The sequence below is a fragment of the Falco punctatus genome, assembly GCF_963210335.1.
Source record: "Falco punctatus genome assembly, chromosome: 2".
Lineage (NCBI taxonomy): Eukaryota > Metazoa > Chordata > Aves > Falconiformes > Falconidae > Falco > Falco punctatus.
In genome coordinates, this window is record NC_137581.1 from 115049004 (window position 1) to 115066342 (window position 17339).

Sequence of the window (17339 nt, forward strand, 5' to 3'; positions counted from 1 at the left end):
AGAGGTTGCTGGGGGTGGCTTTCAAGGTTGGCCGCTCCTCCTGCCGTGGCCTTTCCCAGGAAGGCTAAAGATGATCTCAGAATAAAGCCATAGAATTCTAGTCTGCAGAAGTATGGGATACTTTGTCTTATTCTTGCCACAGACAATATGCACTCACTTTTGCATGGATTCTGGGTTCAAAAAGTGAATTTTAAACTGCAGGACCTAGATGTACTTCCTGTATGTTAGTGCACGCTTTTACCAGACCCTGATTTTATGTTGTGACAAAATTTAGACATATATCAGCCCTCCTGACATGCACCCTATTTTCCCTCAAAAAGAAGCATGGTTTTGTGGGCTAGAAGGCTCTGTGACAGATCTCTGACCTGAACAGTGATGGGATCAGGATCAATGGGAAATGGCAAGGACTATATCTGCTCTCTATTTCTTGATAACTATAAAGGATTACTAGAAAATCTGCAAAATAAAATAAAATGTTCACTGATGTGGCTGTATTTCCCATTGCAATTAAGCAGTAGGTGAACTGCTGGCCATTATGTATGCCTCAGATTTCATATAGGAGTACAAGAAATACTCTGGTCCTTCACACTAGTATCAGAGCAGCATTTGTGGTCTTAAGATGGCATAGGACTCACAAGAAGCAGTTCTAAGCACAGGGGCTAAGGGTTTAAACATAAGTTAAATGAGTCTGTCTAATATAATACGTAATTGCTAGTCAGACTCTGATACAAGGAAATTCATAAGACCTCTTCCACAGCCTTCTGCAAATTTATCTTGGTGAAAATCTGTAATTAAACATAAATATAATCCAAATGAGAAGTGATGGCAATGTTATTACAGAATGTAATAAAGATCCTATGACCACCCATCCAAGCTAAACAGAATTTTATTATGAACTTTGAAAATTCTATTTCTATTTCTAAGGAAATTGAATTTTTCTTGTTTGTGTGATGCTTCTTGGCAGTGGATTCAGTTCTGATTATGACAGACCGCTCAGGAATCCACGACAGTTTGGTCTCTGCATGAACATGAACACCTTTCAGAATCAAACTCTTTCCTGCAGCCACCTGTGCATGAGAGTCCGAGCCTGTATCTATCCTAATTTTATACTTGGCTTTATATTCAAGACATTTTTTCATATCTAAAGAAACAGACTGACTGACTGGAAGTTACAATGGTGCTAATGGTCTAAGACTAGACAAACTCATTTAATGGAGTAGCAGAATCAAGAGTATAAAAAAATCCTGAAAAGCCTTCTGCTTTTCCAATGTACCAGAATCCCTGGGTCTGTCCCATCAACCATGCTGTAATGAAACACTTCCACTGTATGACATTGTCAGATTAAATGACAGCTCTTTACTCACTGGATGTAGCTACTTTATGAATAAATGTTATATTCATTCAATATCCAAATGTTCTATTATTGTGATGAGTATTACTATTTTTCTCATATGCTGAAAAGAAAGGGGATTACCTCTGATGACATTAACACTTGCAAAGAAATAGATAAACCTCCCCACGCCACACCTATGTGAACATGCTGCTCTGCTTTTATCCCTCTCTTACTTCAGAAGGAAGCGGCCCAGAAATGGAAGACTTTGTGCACATATATGAAAAAACCCAAGAAACGGATAAAGAGTAACCAAAATGTGACGAATTTTTATCAGTTTAGACTCATACTTCAAACCAAGTGTTTACATTCTGATGCTATGGTTGAGAAAATGTATATATAACTAAAAACTTATTGACAAAAAATATTAATGTAAATAAAAGCCGAAATGCAGAATTTCACTCGTACTCAAATAACCTTTAAAAGACAGTAAAGTCTTCAAAGTAAAAGTGCCAGTAAAGCACTGATAAAAATCCAGGCACTTTCAGGCATACAGGATTTGTCACCATTTCTATTCGACTGGAAAAGAGAAATATAGCTCTCATCAAAATAATATCAGTCCCTACTTTAGCGATTGAAAAAGTTAACCAAATATAACTTTCTGTCATTTAGAATACATAATGGGAGATCCTGGAATTACCACTCTCTTGTAATTTACTCTGTGTCTAGCTTATTTTACAAATGACAATCAAGGTATTTGGTTCGTTGAGTCTCATGAGTAGCTGAAAAGCCTTCTTAAAGTGACACTGGGGAAAGGGTTTTCAAAGGCTTCTGCCAGCAGAAAACATACTTATTGTGTACCTACAACTTCCAAATGTATGTGTGTGGAAAGAATCCATGGAGACAGTAACTGCATTAACTATCAACTGCTTGCAGATGCTTGTTCTAGTTTATATCCATTGTCCTCCAACATGAAAATTCTGTACTTAAGCCATATAATCCTGCTCAGCCTTTTCAGAGCACTATCACTTAACAAAAAGAAATACTAACAGAGATTCAATCTATATACTACAGGGACCAGGTCTTTCTCCTGTGCACTAAAGCACAATGTCAAAGCTGAATAAGTACCACGTTAAAGTAAAGAAGATTTGGAGTTCCATGATTCAGATGTTATCAATGTTTAAATAAAAGCACCAATAATAAAAAAGATTCTTTTATGAGACCATTTGGTCACATTTTTACTCTTTCCTAGATACATCTATCTGAAGGATATACACAATGCGACCTACGGAGGAAGCATCATTATTTTAAAGGAATAGCCACAATTCTGGCAGATCAGAATTTTTACTAATCATAGCTCTGGTCCATTGTGAAATGAAATCTCCAGTCTCTTCCTTACTGTGCTCATGGAATCAGCTATAATAGCACTTACTTAACTTCAGGGTCACCTGAACTTGAATGATGTGATACACATGAGAATAAAACAGTAGGTAATTACTAGGTACAGTCAATAGGTGATTAATCAGTTCAAATAGAATCTATTGAAGACAAGTACCAGCTAACTGTGGAGTTTGTACCTACTGTCTGTGTTTTCCATGAAAAACATAGCCCCCACAGCTCTAATTTATGGAAATTGCCTCTGATTTATATTGCCTATATTCCTGTCACCAATAACTTGTCCCCAGTCATTCTCAAAAATTATTTTCTTTCTTTGCAATAAAATATTTCCATAATACCATTTCTGGATGCCTATTGCCCTTACTCATATCTCACCTCTCATCTTACATAGGTTGTTTTAGATGAGGAGTAATTATACTGAAATCAGTTAAAGTAACTACATCTAGGAAACTCAAAGTCTGTTTTTGAAAGCTTCTTTGTATTTACTAATTTTGTGTGTGATTTTCTCTTAGACTATTTTGACATACAGTATATCTATTAAAATCAATGCCAACAGTAATATTTGGAAGATATTAGGGAAAAGACTCAGGTTCAAAAATGTGCTTCTAATATTAATTACTTTCTGATTACAATATAATCAACAGGATTAGGTAAATTCTCATTGCAATACAAAGCAACAAGAAAATTACAATAATAGAAATAATAGTAAAAGACATCATTCATAGCCTTAAAAACCCACTTCCTAAAAATCTTGTACCTTTGGTTTCCAGCTGACCAACAAACTTAAATTTAGCAAAGTGATTACAAAGATCTGACGACCAATCCAAACTAAAATGAAAACTCTGACAGGAAAAAGTAGGGCCATAGAGACAATCACCGATGGCTCTAGTACGGGCTTCAGAGAAGAAACCTACAGCATTTTAAGGCATCAGCCACTTCAGGTTGTAATCTTCTCCCTTCCCTTCTCGACCTCCCTTGTGATTAATCTCAGATGTAACAGTTTGGGGAGCTGAAATACTAAAGTGTGCTTTCCCTCTTTGGCCTTTCAATATTTTATATTTTGATTGCCTGTCAGTCAGCTCATCACTTTCTCCATACATAAAGTGAAGCTGTCAACAAGAAAAGGGGAAGAACAGATGACCAATCATCAAGAAAATATGGAAAGGCCAAACCCCAGCCAAACCGCATTTTAATTGGATTATATACCTGGAAAGGCAGAAATGAGTTGGCGTGAGGTGAACCACGAAAAAGAGAAAATTAAACGAGGAGAGATGAGGACAGGGTGACTCTAAAGTCGTGTCAACATTCTCGCCACTGCAATGAGGCGAGAGGTGGGCTGTGCTTAGCAGGGAAGGCCAAACGGGACCACCAGGCATCAAGGCAGCAGGCAGGACACTGCTGATCGCACTGGCAAGGAGGGTTTATTTTATTGTTTTATTATTTTACATTATATAAATATAATGAAATTATAGAAATTATACATTTCACAATATAACATTATATGTTTGCAATTTATATATGAAATAAATTTATAACAATACATTATCATCATTATCATTGTTACTATAGTTATAATTATTGTTATTAAAGCTATTATTGTTGTGTTATTATTATTGTTGCATTACTATTACTGTTGTGCTATTATTATTGTTATCATTATTATTATTATTATTATTATCATTATTGTTATTATTATTATTAAGAATAAAACCAGGTCTGTGACTGAAGTCCATGATGGAAGAGGATGCAGTTCACAGTATAATAAAGGGAGTTGGGCAGTGTGACTGGAATTGTCAGATAAGCGTGGGTGTTAAATTCCACCTTCCAGGCAGTTATGAGCCACTCTGGTAACATTTGTTTGCTAATTACAAATACTTACCAGTGAAAACCTCTGTACCAGGATCTCCAGGACTCTTTCTACCTTCAGCATATAAAAATGTCAGCCTGTCCAGTTGTCCCTTAAGAATTTTCTCATTTTTCCACTCATTTTAATTTTCTTTTGCCCTGAACTGCCTTTTCCAGTCGGAAAGAATCAAGGAGCTACTGTAAGCACTAACTAGTTTCCTAATGGTAAAAATCTGCTCTTGTATTCAGAAGTTTTGCTGTCAATAAAGCACACTTTCTTCTGAGATACCTAACACCAGGGTGTACTTCATAACGAGAAAATAAAGCTGCTGACAAACACAGCTCAACAGGAACCATGCAATCCAGCAAAATCCGAAGATTGGAAGCCTTCTGTGACTGCCTCTGTTGTGAAACATGCCCAGAGAACAATGTACCTACAGCCAGTGGGCTAATTCCCAACTCGGTTATTTGGTATATGAGATTCATAGTTCAAATTTCTGAATCAAGTCCTGTCTGTGCCACTGCAGACCTGAGACTCCACACTAACAGCAGAGGTTCCTTCTCCCCATGCTCACCTTTAACAGTCCCCCAGAGTCCAGAAATCTGCAGAGTAGTGGGTGTCTGAATTAACTAAATTTGCTTCATTATGTTTTACAGCTCATCGACTTTTCTTCCACAAATATACTTAATTATTTTTTTGAACCAGTTTTGCTAGTGGCTTCCAAAACATCCCTAGGCAACAAGTTTAATTACAAACTGATTTAAAAAAAAATAATTTTTTTTTGTTTTAAATCTGCTTCCTGATGCTTTTATTGAATATACTCTAGTTCCTTGTCTATAAGAAATAGTGAATAACCATGAATATCAGTGATTTGTCCAGTCCAACTCAATATATCTCTGTAGATCATAGGAACGGTACTTCTAGTTATAGATGGGAAGTAGGTCACTGGATAATGAAACTTTTAAATTGAAAATGCAAGACTCTGGGGGAGAGATAATAAAAAGGGACAATTCACGTGATATAAAAATCTGTAATGAAAAAAGCCACAGTTCAAACACTTGAAGGTCTCTAAGTTTCTGAGAAATATGGCAGGCAACCTTCTCACGCCTAACATTATCAGCATGAGTAAAACTGCAGCTGTACTCACAAAACTGCTGCATTCCTTCCCAGCAAAACCCAAAATCGAGGTTTCCCTACCTCACACTGAAGTGTGGAGACATTTTTAAAGTAGGGAAACATCTTACAACTGAAGTGGAATTTCAACACAAGAGCAATGATCCAGCTTTTCAGAAGACTTGTACAATGATGGTGACTTGCTACAATACAATATAGCCAATGCTCTATTTTGACAAACAAACAAACAAACAAAAACAACCAAAAAAAATATCATATTTTCAAAGCTGTGAAATTCAAGTGATTCTACCAACCCTAAAAATGTAGTACAGCACTGAGGCAGTTACACAAAACTCAGCTGTAACGGTGCTGACGACAAAAACTGCTTAACTTGCCTAATTTCAGATTCCCTACAATATCCATAGGCAGGTAGGCCCAGGATTTGGATTAGAGCCCCTGTTCTGTCCTGGATATTTTGTCAGGTTTATAATATCTTGGTAGAAAATTACAGAACACCCTTGTAAAAACTACTGTATTAAAACCCTCTTGAGGCAACAAGACTTTCCATCTCCTTTTTAAAATATGTTTCAGCCTTGCAGGGTGTTAGGACAGGTAGAGCGGCTGGGCTGATTTTAAGACTAGTTTAAGCCTAGGTTCAATCTTCTACGTAAATACCTTTCACTTTTGGAAGCGCAGACTAATGTACACTTCTATTTTCATTTGCTACTGAATTATTTCCTACCTGGCAAATACAGAAAAGATCCTTATTGATATACAGCAGCTTGGAAACAAGCCATACGTAAAGCAAAACTATGTATAGCTGTTTACTTGTTTCATAGATACACTTAAGAGAGCAGTTAGCTGTAGTTTAGTGCTATTAATCAGAAATCATAGAACTGTAGAATCACAGAATGGTTTGGGTTGGCAGGGACGTTAAAGACCATCTCGTTCCACCCCCTGCCAGGGCCAGGGACACCTCCCACCAGCCCAGGTCGCTCCCAGCCCCATCCAGCCTGACCCCGAGCACTGCCAGGCATGGGGCAGCCACAGCTGCTCTGGGCAACCTGTGCCAGTGTCTCACCACCCTCACAGGAAAGAATTTCTTCCTTCTATCTAACCTAAACGCACACTTTTTCATTTTAAAGCCACCGCCCTGTCCTACACTCCACGCCCTTGTAACAAGCCCCTCTCCCGCGTTCCTGCAGGGCCCCGCCAGGCACTGGCAGGGGCTCTCAGGTCTCCCCGCAGCCTTCTCCTCTCCAGGCTGAGCCACCCCAGCTCCCCCAGCCTGTCTCTAAGGGAGAGGGGCTCCAGCCCCCAGATCATCCTTGTGGCCTCCTCTGGCCTTGCTCCAACAAGTTCCTGTCCTTAACAAAGCTATCACTTTTATTTAAGTAAGCAAATTACTTATTTTTATAGGTAGAATTGATTCAGATTGCTGTTGTGAATCTGGAATAAATGATTGAAGTCATTAAGATTAATTTAAATCTACATGTTACATTCTAACAAGTCTTTCACGTGCTGTGTATACAGTTGTTTGGGAGAATTACTTCCCTTTTCAAAGAAAATCAGGACTTATACAGTAATGTTGACAATATTAATACAGGTCAATAGGACAATATTAATTGGTCAGCATCACCCTACAAAAATCAGTTTTGGAGGAAGAATTTCGGCTCTAAAATACAAAGTCTGACACTAACTAAAGTTTGACTTTGATCACTCCAATACAAATAATAAATGAGAGGGAAGAGGGAACATGCTGATTTATATATAGGGACAATCATTTGGGATTGTGTAGCATTTTTCATTATGCAAACCTCTTCAGATTTAAATACATCAAAATGTATTGAACAATCACTGAAATATGACATTATTTGTGTATTTGTGAGCATGTGTGTACATCTTTCGTCTCAGTTCAGGCAGACAGCAAACATCTATCCTATAATATTAAAAGGGCTGAATTAATATCTGGTGTCATGACTCTATTGCAGATCCTTGCATTACGTCATCAGTAAATGTATCATAGTATTTAAATTCATGTTTTCTTCAAACACATCAGTGAGTTAGTAGTGGAGTATAAAGCAAAAATGGAAATATTTTTCCAATTAGTTTAACATGAGTTTCAAAGGACAAAGTAAACAATCTAAAATGAAAAAAACCAAAATGCTGATTTTACACTTTCAAAACCAAGAAAGTAGGTTTTGTTCCTATTTTTCCATCAGGGAAGTGCCCATTTCTAACTTTACCAGGAACAATACTTTTGGAGTTGGTAAAAACAAACAAAAAAAGTCTGAAAAAACTTTAAAGAAATCTACGGACAGGTGACAATACCTTATTAAAAGGGAAGAGCTGCCTCAGTCACTAAAGAATCGCCATTGTGTTAACATAGTATGTTAGTACTCCTGGCAGTATGCGCAAACCCAGACAGTTTGTGCAAGGTCATTGCAAATACAAGATGCATCAACCTGGTGAAGTTCCTACAGCAACATAAATGTGTTTATGAGCAGCAGGTGAATTCCTACAAAAGACTCTAAAGCTATTAAGAGCTCAGTAAGGAGTACATAATAATAGGCTGTTAACTCAGCCTCCCTGACAAGAACATCAAGAAAGGGCACTTTGAAACTATTAATACTAATACATTAAAAAAAAAAAAAAAGAAAAAAGAAAAAAGAGAATTTTCACATTATGTTTCTTTAAATCAACAAAATAAACACTCATGATTCTATTAGTGTATAAAACTAACAAAACTACGTGGGAGTAACTGAATAGCATGCCCTTTCTATGAATTCCAGTTGGCTAACAAAATCATGCATTTAAATGAAAAGCTCCTCTAATGTTCATTTTTCATTCCAACAATCACCACCACCCCCCCACCAAACCCACAGCTTTTATTCAATACATGGTAAAATGCTTATACTAATGTTAAACATGGAAATGGTACATTTTATTGCATGAAAATTGAATGGGTCTCCTTAAAAGAGCTTCCTCTTTTCCTTTGTTTTTTTCTGCCTTCTCCCAGAATGACTGCTTGGGGACATCACTACTTATCAAAAAAGAGGTTGCTTACAATTCAGTTAGTGGCTTTGTCTCCATTTCAGTGTGAACAAAATATTAAAAGTGGAAAACTAGTAACAATCTCTCCTTCTGCACAGTTAGTGTGCAGTTGCAATGCAGTCTCAGAAGAGAGGAAAAAAAATCCAAACTTTGTTTTTCCTCCCCAAAAGAATACGTCTTATTACATGTAACTCCCCAAAATGTCCTGAATATATGAAAGACTGCAGGAAAAAACAGGAAAAAAGTGAAATGATACCTCGTATTGGAACATTCCCTCATTTAAAGAAAGATATAACCTCACTTATGTCTCAAAGTACACAACTTCTTGACTTGGTCTGTGAATCCACCTTTTTGGCTGCGAAAGAACAACTTACAAACAGTACGTAGTTTGTGTACTGTGAAAGCATTGTCCCTAGTTTTTAAAAGAGTTTGGACTCATAGATGAAGACTTTTGGGAATGTTTAAGCTAGTTCTTATTTTAAGAAGGTCTAAAGTAAACGTTTGGACAGGTTTTAGAGAAATGGAGACCTGGACATTGTATTTAACTTATAAATAAGGAAATTATTTTTTCTTAGATGGCCATCTTTTGGAAGCTATGCTAATTATTTTTAGGTCATTGCTCACAAAGCTCACCATTCTTTTTGTAAAAATATGTCAAACTTTCAAAGTTTGACTCCAGATTGTGCGTTAAGGTACTTGAAGGAACTACAAATCTGACTTCAGATACTACTAAAACTTACTGCACCAAACCTCAAAGGTGAATACACTGAAACTAGTTACTAATAACAGCAATGACAACAATAATAAAATGTTTTAAGTTGAGAGTACATCCTCTGTATTATTATTTCAGGATTAAACATGTTAAACTTTTTACCACTTCCTTTTGTGCAATTGCTATATTCTCTCTGAAGAGACAACATTTCTTTCTTACAATATGTTCATCAAAATCATCTAAAGCTTGTCCTTGGGAGGGAGCTGAACTTACTGTACTATACAATAGCTGCTTCTGATTTTTGACACTACCTAATCATACACTTAAGATTAATAGCTGATTCCTGCAGTTAATGTTACTATTCTTGCTGTGTGAGTAATCTGTTTTTTAAACTATTTTTTTCTGAAGTTCGAATGCTGAATGGCTAGCAAATATGTTTAATAATCCCTTTTATTAGGAATCAACCTCTGCTATCAGTGGATTTAGCTTTCTTAGCTTCCTCTGAAGTATGGACTAGCTGTGTTTGTTGCCTTGTAATAGTTCACACAACTCCTATACCGATGTCTTTGAAAGAGTTTGAAAAGCATTTATTCAAAGCCATTAAAGCACCTTTACTAAATTTGTGTGGCTCCTCTAGCAGTTACTTCAATAAGCATTGTACGTGCAGTTTTCCTTGGGGAAAATGGTATTGGCTACAGACAAGAACACAAGATCAGCAAAGACTGAACTATGTGGTTTTTTAAATCAAATCCACTAGGCTTGCTTAAACAGCATTATATTTCTTGTTGAGACTTTTTGGTTCAGCAGGAATGACAACAGTAATAGCTCTGTAGGCTACTTTATTATTAAATACGAATGTTTAGAAGCTATATCTAAATAATTGACGAGAACGATTAGGAGACTAGCCAAACCAGGCACCTAATGGAGAAGGCCTAGCTCAGAACTTCTATGACAAACCCTTTGCTGCATGGAACAGATATTTAGAGCCCAGATTACTTTTTCTCCTAATAGTAATTATATCAGTGTCATTAATAATAGCTGCTGCAAGGTCCTTAGGTTCTTTCCTGCAGGCAAAAATTATATCTGGTCAGAGAGTCTCATAATTATTCACTCTCATTTTCAACAGTCCTGAGACCTATTTTTTTTTTTTTTTAAAGAATCTAAGGCTTTTACAGTTCTTCCCTTGGGAAACTAGGTTAATAACAACAGAATAGGAAAACTGAGAAGCTTGTTTAACATCACTTACTATGCTAAAATAAGCTAGGAGATTTCATTTTAATGATCATCTCCCAAAGCGCATTTGTAGTGATTGTTTTTTAAAAACATTTACCAGACATGGTTCATTTCCCAGGAGCTCCAAACAGCCGAGAATGCCAGAGGTGTTCCTTGGGGCTCTGGTGCCTTGCAGTGACAGGCTGATCTGTTCCTGCAGCTCTGGGCAAATACTAAGGTCTGCCTAATACTACTATCCAAATGTTCTTAAGTATCCATATCACTCAATGCTATTTTTCTTATGAGAACATGCTGAAAATGTAATGAAAATGTGTTACTGCACGAGCCCTACGTTTCTTGCTTCTAGTCACATCAGAAACATTTTACTTGGAGGCAGCATTTTGCTACTTATGCCTCAAGTAATTTGAATAATTGAAAAATATTACAGGAGCAAAGCGTTCGTTTTAAAAGAGAACGATTAGCATGAGGCTAAAAATTGCCCAGCTGATCATTCAATGCTAACAGCACAGCGCTCACTATTTTATACTGCATATACTCACTGAGTGGCCAGGCACCTGAAAAGCACATCCCTATCGTTACAAGCCTTCTCCTGTTCCCCAATTTTGTCACCCACGTTGACTTTAACATTTAGGCAGGAAGCCTGCAAGGTTATCAAGCATGCTGTGGTAGGTATATATAAAAGAATGTGCCCGGAGAAAGAACCAGTACATGGTAACAATCCAGCCACAACAGTACCGAATGAACTGTGCTGCTCAGGAGTAACAGCGCACAGTCTGCAGGCTCCCTTCGGCCTCATGTGGGCTGGAGCTGGTGCATAGATTATTCTTCATGATTTAAAAATCTAACATAAAAGCAAAATCTGAGCCAAGAAAGTATTAGCTGGTACTTCAGGGAAATAGGGAAGCTGTAACATTGCAGTGCCTGAAAAAAAGTGATCCTTCTAACTCCGTTCAGCATTATGTGAAATTGTAACTAAAGGGGGTGGACAGACTGGAGTGGTTTAACTTTTTGAGTAGGAGGGAGGTTGTGGGTCAATGAACCTCACACATGTCATACAGACCTCACAGAAAGGCATAGGGCTATAGAAAAGAAATTACTAATTTTATTTTGTCTTTCCAAAGCATTACCCAGAAGTTCAGAGGATTGTCTGATCAACATGACATGGCTTCTTATAAGAAATGTACATATATTGTCTAATGAGAACATGTATGGCTCCTGGCCAGTGAGGTTTGAATCCAGCTGATATTCAAGCAGGGTCACATTCTGCCTGAACAGAACTGAATTAATCTGAGAAGATCATAATGAAATATCTCCTTAGCTGGAGAAGACACAGAGGAACATCTGTTGACCTAAACCAAGATGGGTCACACACCGTACACTGGCAGCTCACATGGGAAAAAAAGCTGGAATGAAACAACTTGGGCATGTGCGGGAAAGTGAGCTTGGTGTGTTCCCCGGGCTCCCAGGAGCATGAGGTTGCTGTGCTAGTCTTCAGTACGGTACCGAGCATAGCACAAGATTATCTGTTCCTCAAAAAGCGTGGAAAAAAAATTGTCAAGGCTTATCAGTTCATACCTCTGTACAGGTACCAAGTGTCACATCTTTTTACCATCAAAGTGCAAAGTATGTGATCTTGTATATATACACTTCTGTGGTTTTCAAATATATTTCTACACAGACAGATTTGCCTTAAACTACAGAATACTAGTGTGGACAAACAATTCTGAAAGAGAAAATTACGCTCTTGCTAATCATTTTCCATATTAATTTTTGTAAAAATAATACTGTCATTCAAAACATTGCTCATTGATTGTCTTAAATCTTCACATTATTGCTATCAAAGTCATTTACCTCAAGGTCTCTTAAGTATTTTACTACTTATATTCAGGGTGGCTCATTTTAATTCATATTAATGAATATTCAAAGAAATAGCGGTGCTTGTTTTAATAGTATATATTAAGAAGGAGCATCATTTCTTGTATAAGCTAAATAAATACAGCTGTAGACTGATAGAAAAATTAACAAGGTCATACTGCTTTCTAATCCTTTAATTCTGGTACTTTATCTCTTTGCCTTATCAGCTCTTCATCTCTTTTTAAAATCTCATTGAAAAACTAATTTCCCCCTTGCCTCTACTGCTCAGTTATTTTCTCTCTTTTATTTATTAATTCAACTCTAAATAATACTGGAATGGAGGAAAAGTCCTATCTGACATCCTACATATCCTGTCCGCTCACTGTCATATGGAGGTGAGTTACAATTTTTATGTGAAAACTGCCTGTGATTTGTAAATTGAGTCTGCCAACAAAATGAAATATTTTGTCAGAGGGATTTGGCTTTAGTGTAAATTTCATCAAAAGACGAGAAAGTGAAGAATCATCAGCCAGCACACACCCCCCCCCCCCCCCCCCCACCTTCTATATCCTGCTCCAAAAGATATTCTCTGCCTGGAGATGTCATTGCCATGCCTTGGGATATCACTTGGGTACATTCCATTAAAATCTGTTCTCTATAGAGAGGCTTCCTCTGCTAATTATATATTATCTTGTGCGCAACAGAAAATATAATCCAGCTGGTGTATTTGGGCCATATGGGAGAATAAACTTAATACAATTGCTGATAAGTATACAGATTGATATGCTTAATACAGCTCTCTGGGAGCATTAATTTTTTATGATTAACTTTAAGGGTTTGGGTGGAAAAGGGGAGGAATAAGCATTTTCCAGTTCAGCTGCACAACCTGAAGTGCTGCCGGTATAGTGTATACCCACCGCCGACTGCTTTTCCCTTCCCATGAGGGAATTGTGACGGAAGGACTTGGCGTCATGACAAGGCTGTGACAAGGCCACATCTCATCCCACTCCTCCACCTGACTCGAACTCGTGAGCTTCTTGGAGAGAGGCAAATAGATTACAATGGCCTGGTATCTTTCAAAAAGTACAAGCTTTGGTCAATGTCTGAGTAAGAGTTTTAAAGTATAAAAGAAAAGTTGATTACTCTTAGCAAGGAAACGGAGCTTCTATTCATACTGGGAATCTGATTTTTATAGGGAAAGACAATACTGCCTATAAGAGATATATTGGTTTTTTTTAAAGTACTGGGCTATTTGTGGAAGATATTAACAGATTTTAAAATAGAATGGCTAGCTAACAGACTGCAGAACAGGGCAGACACCCTGTACCAACAGACAGTTTGCAAATGTTTAGTATCTATGAGGACTCCAAAGAAGGTCTATCAAGAAATGCTTTTCAGAGTACACCTTAGATCTCTAAAGTCAAACATTTAAAGGATTCTTTGTGTGTTGGTGTAGACTCATCATCTAAGGTGACAAATGTTGCTAACTGTATAGTTTTCAGTGTGATCAATAATCTTCTAGCAATGAGATATTTCAACTACCAAGCCACAACATACAGTATTACTTCAGGCTCATGACAGTCTCTCCCTGGTTACATCACGTAACTATTTAAGCAATGGAAAACTTTTTCTCTTTACTGTGACAGAAACTCCTAGCATCTTGGGCTGAATGTCTGGGAATTTTTGTTTTCCTCACAGGCCAAGTCAGCTCTCTAATTATGTCCTGGGTCAGCTTATGTTCACTGCACTTTGGGCTGAAAAGCTGCAGAACAAAGTGACCTCTTGTCAGCCAACCACATAAATATGTACCAGTGTATTCTGAAATATGAAGCTAAAAATCTGTACAACCCATTGATTGACTCACAATGAATTTTGTTATTTTCTCAAGATTTCCATTTTTAGAGTCAGATAGGAAGCCAAACAATATTTTGTTACGATTCTGAGCGTTCTGCAGCAATCCACTGAAGAAAAGGTCATATGGAAGATGGTGCTTTAAAATAGACAAATTACTGAGCTGCTTTATTATATTTTAAAATTCATATGTTTCATACTTATAGCTTATCGATAGCCTTGTATAACTTACTTTCTCTATTTCTTTATTGTTTGGTAGCTTTTCTCAGAAGAAGTGAGTATTTTTCACAGAGAGAGCTTACCTTTCAGTAGTTGTCTGTGTGCAATTTGTATTGCACAAGAGTGCAAATATAAGTTTCTTGCGTATTTAGCACCGTTTAGCCTCCTTCCCTTGTTCTGCTTGTTCTGGATATGCATGGAAAGATGCATCTCTATGTTCTGTGTTCAGTCACTAATTTGTCCTACTGATGAAACTGTTGGAAACTGCCCTATTTTGTGGAATGCTCACTGTAGTTTATTAGCCAGGTACTTGATTTCTGTACGTTTACACATCTTTCCTGAAACCTTGGGAGTACATGACAAGATATTACTTCCATTTATGAGCTGCAGAGTTGCTGCTGGTTATAATTAAATGCAAGCATGCTCCCCCAGTGTGGTCCCCAATGTCATATTGACAATTTTGCAAATATCAACAAGGAACCTTATAAGAAATAGCAGTTAATACTTGTAAAACTTTAAAATCCTGCAGAGTTCTTCAGACTTTTGCAAATTTAAGAAATGGATATAATCAGATGAATTTGGGGGACTGAGTGTTTGTACTTGATGGAGAAATACAATTTCTTATAAATCAAAACAAATCCTCTTTTATAAATACAAATGACCAGTAAAAAGGAATAAGGACAGGACCGAAAAAGATGTTCCATTTTACAAATTAGTGCATTTATTATTACCTAAGACTATTGTTTTCTGCATTTTTCTTGACTCCTTAAGACACTAATAAAATTTCTGACCTTCTCATAGTCAACGTGTTCTTGAACTTCAGCTGCATTTTTTACTGTCCAGTAGAGGACTAAATCTAGTAGACAATTCTTTCACTTTTACCACATTTCTTGTGGGTATGTAACACTATCTCTATTTTGTCACTGCTGCTGAGAATGTGAATGCTGATATTTCCCTCTTTGAGGGTTAGTGGGAAGCCTAACCTATCTACCCCTGACATTACACGAACAATGCTACTTAATACACAGAGTTCCAAGGTGAATAAGAATGGATTAATTGAATCTGTTAATAATTGAATTAATGTGCACGTTACTATTTTCTGGCTTTGAGTTAGGAACTATCCTTTTTTTTTTTTTCCAATATACAAATCCCATTTGTATTTTGCCACTATATTTACCAAGTGCTACTGTTATACATTTCTTCATCACTATTTAAATATAATTAAAGTGTTATAAAATCACATTTAATACTGCAAATCATCAGACTGACTTGCAGTACTAGATGACTCATCTCTCCACTCTAGAATCTAGTCTTCAAAAAGTGTTGTAGAAAATCTCTTATATACCTATTCCTCTACTCAAATAAGTGATCTTTTTACTGCTGTTGCTGGCTTGTCTCTTACTCTGCCTGTTACACAGTACTGCCAGACAGCATGCCTGTTGTAACTTACTAACAAAAGGTGTATTCAAGAGCTAAGCAGTTAGTGATTTAGGAAAAAGGTGATGCCTGTGGAATAGTGCTGGAATAGTGTGGAAGAGATGCCAGTAGTGCATTTATCTCCCCACACCTAAGAGGGGAGAGAAGATTATAGTTCGAGGATAACTCCTTATGTACTACAAAAGGTGAAAACAGAAAATGGTTCTTTTTTGGTAGAAACAGATAGGAGTGGTTTAGACTGTATACACCAAAGGGCAGTGAATCCTGTGTATTTAGTCTTGCTGCACAATGGACAAGGCTAAGTAATATGTACACCTCTAAGGAGAGCTATTTGACATGATATATCAGCAGATAATCAATCTGTTGATAAAGGACTTCTATAAAGATAACCTTTATAATTTAACATCTGTATGAATGGCTTTAGATCTTTGAAATTGTTCCTATTCACTTGAATAAAATCTCACTGTTTCTCCTGTTTAATTCACTTGGTTATTATTTTAGTACCAACAAACAAAACAAGGGCAGTCCAAGTTGTAAGGTGGCTTTCTTTGCTAATGGATCAAAACCTGAAGGACTTCCATTACTGTAGGAAAGTAAGGTTTCCTTCCTTTGACTACCAAATATTCTAAGCGATGTCTCTTCTCCCTCTAGGTAGGATATTTAAATTGTTTGGATTTTTTTTCCCAGTTTACCATTTTTTTCTGCATCATTAAAGCTGCGTAATCTCAATGCAGCCAAGGAAAAAAAATCTCAGATCAATGATTCTATGATTCTATTTACAGAGCCTAACATCCCTAAATATTTCTTTCATTATTTGGCTTATATTTCTGTTCTTTGTGGTCTTTTCACAACTAATATCCATTAGTTCCATTGTGACTTTCAGATGGGGACAGAGAAACAGCAAGAACTGACTTAGCCGGGAAGTGTTTAAGATGTTAAGAAAATTTAAAAATTTTCCTAGGTCTTTAGGAATGAAGGCACTGATTAGCACTACATTTTATACTGGTACAAGGCTCTATAACCAACTGGAAACGACAAAATATGTTTTGGGCTTTGGGAGAAGTAGGCTTGAAATCACGCTTTCACAAGACATACTTGTGTGCACCTTGTACCTTTACTGGTATTGCACGTTGTTGCCCTCTTTTGTGTGAAATCACCTAATTTTGACAGAATGTCAGAAATATGACATGGATGACAGGCAGTTTCTCTCCCTCGTGTAACCCTCTGTAACCCTCTAAACAAGGCTGGTGCACTCTATGATTTAAGCATGAATTATTGCTAAATAATGCCGC

At 37.0% G+C, this 17339-nt stretch overlaps 1 protein-coding gene across 5 annotated transcripts in view; it reads right to left on the reverse strand.

Annotated features, from left to right (window-relative positions):
* Positions 1 to 17339, reverse strand: part of EPHA6 (EPH receptor A6) — a 564169-nt gene that overhangs the window by 151226 nt on the left and 395604 nt on the right. The window lies entirely within an intron of this gene.